The sequence below is a fragment of the Nuphar pumila genome, chromosome 14 (assembly GCF_984573655.1).
Source record: "Nuphar pumila chromosome 14, dmNupPumi1.hap1.1, whole genome shotgun sequence".
NCBI lineage: Eukaryota > Viridiplantae > Streptophyta > Magnoliopsida > Nymphaeales > Nymphaeaceae > Nuphar > Nuphar pumila.
Genome location: NC_143262.1, coordinates 35,907,782 through 35,912,230, shown reverse-complemented (window position 1 = coordinate 35,912,230; position 4,449 = coordinate 35,907,782). Strand labels below are relative to the sequence as shown.

General features: G+C 40.3%; 1 pseudogene; it reads left to right on the top strand.

The window, feature by feature from the left end:
• Window positions 1-2,686: 2,686 nt before the first annotated feature.
• LOC149816758 (nuclear transcription factor Y subunit B-3 pseudogene) lies at window positions 2,687-3,373 on the top strand (annotated as a pseudogene).
• The last annotated feature ends 1,076 nt before the right edge of the window (window positions 3,374-4,449 follow it).

The following is a 4,449-nucleotide window of genomic DNA, read 5'->3' as shown; positions in this document are numbered from 1 at the left end:
GATCCCAGAAGCAAGCATAACCGGGTTCAGGTTCCCATGAACTGATCCCTGAAACCCGGTTCGACCTTGTTGCATTGAGTCAGGGTTAAATCAGTCTCTCCACCCACACCCGATGAATCAGGTGAGATTTCACCTGTGTGAGGGTGGGGCGGAGGAACCCCTGAAGTAGCCACCAGGTGGGGAAACCCACTGGCCTAACACCTCTAGCCAATTAGGATCAGTTGACGAAGGGTGACTTGACCTAGCTCTGCTGGTAGTGGTGGTGTGTGGCCAGTCAGGAAAGACCCTAAAGGGGGCAACCTTGAGGGGAAGGGGGTCCCAATGACAGCATCGCTACCGTCGGCTCCCTCAGCCACCAGGGCGACAACCTGTTTGGTGGTGGTTCCCTATTGATGGGGTAAATCCTCAAGTGTATTGGTGTTAGAGTTTTCGTCGCTTACCACTATTTTGTCAGGTACTAACTCAACATGCTGGACTAGAACAAAATCTTTGTTGCCGACATAGAGCTCACGGTCCTCACTGTATCGTCTGTCCTTAGGAATCCAAACTGAGCTTTGAACATCTCTACCAATGAAGCAATGTCTTGCCTCATCTCGCTGATTTGTTGTTTTACATTGCATACATCAGTTTGCACACGATCCATATGTGCTTCAATATCTTCTCCCAATTCTCTTTTCGAACTGTCTGACATAGCAAATAATCAAACATGGTGTAGCTTTGATACTACTTTGATGCACCTTCAATCCCAAAGATGTAAAAAAATATCTACTCTATTCTACTTCTAAGTAAGAGAATCAAAGCAAGCATGGAAATAATGAAAATTGTAGAAAATTAAGAAAAATAATAAGGTTCAATCATCCATCTCCCTAATCCCCTCCACATAACAAGTATTTATAAAAAAATAAAACCTAATCCTATTTTTGGATCTTGGATAGATCCAATATCCAAACATAACTCCAAAACCAATAAAAAATAAATAAAACGTAATAAAATGGATCCCAGACCATCAGTAGTCCAATTTCTTCTTTCCCTTCTTTTTGGTGGACCATTCTAGATCTGGATCAGCAGGTGTGTCATAATGTCAGAGAACAAGGGCAATGTTAAGATTTTTAAGATATATAAAGAATCTTGAGGTAATCCTAATGAAAAGTTTTATAATATTACAAGCTAGGATCAGTTTAAGATTATATAAAAAAAAGTAATTAAGAAAAGATTAATGAACTGGCCAGTTCAACTAAGACCTCCGAATAAGAAAAATGTTAAGAACCAATATAGTGAGACAAATTTTCAGTCATAAATCATGATCTTTGTAGTTAATCTTCAACCTTTCTATTAATGAATAATAAAATTGAAGAAATGTTATAAATGAATATTTTCAAATTATCACTAGAACAGTTTGTGTGTAAGCTTGTACTGATGCATTTGCGCCCATTTATCCAGCTTAGTCTTTTTTTTTTTGGGGGGGGGGGGGTCATTAGGTGCACTATACCAGACTAAGTTATTGCCTTATGAATTGGTAGCATTGGATGCTATTGTTGATTGATCGATTGATTGAGCTTTGTGCTGATTATAGAATTCTATGTTCTCCCGACTGGATCTCATCTTAAACTTATTCTTTTCATTTTTCCATGATTTTATTGAATGTATATCCTTTCACTAAACAAATTGATGGTGCTTAGACAGAAAGAACTTCTTGCTAATTACACGTGTCTTAAGCATTGGGGATAGTTAGAATGGTCCCTCCCAGTAGCTCAGTATCAAACTAGGTAGTAATGCAAGTAATGCATTTATTTTATCACCTCACGATGGTACCTCATTAATATTCCTTGGGATATACATGCAATTTTGCTAGGTTAGTGTTGTCATGGCACTCATCAGAGGAGTCTATGGATGCCATACTTCATTTCACTTCACCTTCATTGCATGTGGTAGCTAGACACAAACAGGATTGTTACTAACACTACTAAAAAGTAGATTCTAAGGAATTTTATTCCTTTTTTTTTGCTACAAGGGAAAATCGCCATCACAGAACACATATTGGTAGGCCTCCAGTTGCTAGATCCCTTGACGCCCTTCTTAGCTACCAGAAAGTACACTCAATTTGGAATTTGCATGTCTTCTCTGGGTTTGAAACCATGGTCATCCCATGTTAAGTGACAAACTACAGTGCCCCTAGCCAGGAAGGTGTAGCACTATGGTGTGCTCTTGTACTATTAACTAGCCCAACGAACAGAATTTTGACTGAACTTATTTTACCATGGTGCTGGTACACTATGTCATTGTTTCTTTTTAAATTTTCTAATATCCCCCTTAATTGATCGAAAGCAATGTTAAAAATCTTAGTAGTGGGAATTGCTGAGCAAGGGAAAATATCGCAATAAATTTAAAAACTTGTTTTTTAGGATACATCAGGTAAATACTGGCACACATAATTAAAAACATAAGAAACTATATAAATCAATAAATAAAAAAGAAATAAATATATGAATATCATGATAATATAAAACACCTCTCTCTCTCTCTCTCTCTCTCTACGCATGCATAGCCAACGGAAATATCGTGTCTGAGACAGCTATATATACCTTAGCTGAAACAAACCTAAACAGAGGAAGCAGACATTGCTCTCTCTCTCTCTCTCTCTCTCTCTCTCTCTCTCCCTCTCTCTCTCTCAGGCCTACAGCCACACATGACTGGAAGACGCAGGCCACATAGCCCATTGGGCAGCTCTCCCTCCGACAATGAGTCCAAGGCTGCCGTTGGTGCAGCTGAAAGCAGCCATGAAGGTTGCAGCAAGGAGCAGGACAGGTTCCTCCCCATCGCCAATGTCAGCAGGATCATGAAGAAATCCCTTCCTGCCAATGCCAAGATATCCAAAGAGGCTAAGGAGACAGTCCAAGAGTGTGTCTCTGAGTTCATCAGTTTCATCACCGGCGAGGCGTCTGACAAATGCTTGAGGGAGAAGCGCAAGACCATCAATGGAGATGACCTCCTCTGGGCCATGACCACCCTTGGTTTTGAAGATTACGTCAGTCCTTTGAAGGTGTACTTGAACAAGTACAGAGAAACAGAGGGCGAAAAGAATTCTTTATCTGCTCTCAAACAAGGTGATCAATCCCCACCTGCCGAGATGCCTAATAATAACAATAACAACAACGACAATGATAATGATTATTATTATCAAGACCATCACCACCACCACCAATTCCATCAAGAGAATAGCTCTGAAAATATCAATCATATCAATGTCGCGGGTTTTCATCCTGGCTTTTTCCCCCTAGCAATGCCAGTGATTCAGCAGAGCTACAGAGGAGGACAAGGAGCAGGACCGGGATTATGGCGAGCATCAGGAAGTAGGTGTTTCCCTAATCCCTAGGAAGCTAACCACACCACTCCATGCGTATCAATTCAATTCAGTCTTTGCTGTGGAACCACAGAGAAGGTGGAGCACAAAGTTCAATGCTCTAAATTTCTCTGAAATACCCTTGATGATTAAGATTGTACTGGGCTAATATTTTTCAAGTAGTTTTCTTTTTAAGCCTTCTCATGCTTTTTGTCATGGTCATCATCATCAGTGTTCGTCGCTGTTATTCATACTGTTACTAATAGCAGTAAAAATACTATTTCTTTTACCATGTTGCTGACATTGGTCCTCAATGGAATACTACCATGAGGTTTTTGACTGTGTAATTGCGTTGGTTACACGCCTAGCTGATGGAAGTTGACCAACTTTAGATTTTGTGTGGCCTAGCGTTGTCCAACATCTCTCTCTCTCTCTCTCTCTCTCTGGATAACCAAGTATTTATTACCTTTTGCTTTTTATCAACCTTTAACCAATTGGGGATAAGATTATGGTTTTTTAATGAGTAAGATGCCGACTTGACCAACTGATAAGACTGGATTCATGCCTGGTGGGTCCAATATGCTTATCGGGTTGGAAATGTAGGATCAGCGTCCTATTGGGACTGAGTCTGGGCATTCAAACCTTTTGCCCAACCTATTCTCATGTATACTTTAGAAGCGAAAAAAATAAAGAGAAAAAAAGTCATTTAGGTTGGGACTGGGTCATGTCCTAATAGCTTCAGGCCAGCTGGAACAGGATTCATACTCAAATAGTAAGGTCCGATAATATGTAGAGATTCTTAGAAAAGGAGCTGCGCCTATGTAGATATGACCAGAATACCAACATAACTCCGTGGATCTTCCTATCAACACTTAAACGTGGAAACTCTTGAGATAGTGGAGGATGTGCAGAGAGCAGTTACGGTCATATTCAATCCCCACCGCTCATCTCACTTGGGACATGTGACAGTTGGGCTCTCAGCCCTTCATCAAGTGAGATGTATGGTGGCGATGGAATATATAGCAAGTAACTTCGCTATATACAATATGACCATAACTGCAATCAATATGAGCAATTCAGACTTGCAAAGTATCCAACTCAAAAACGCC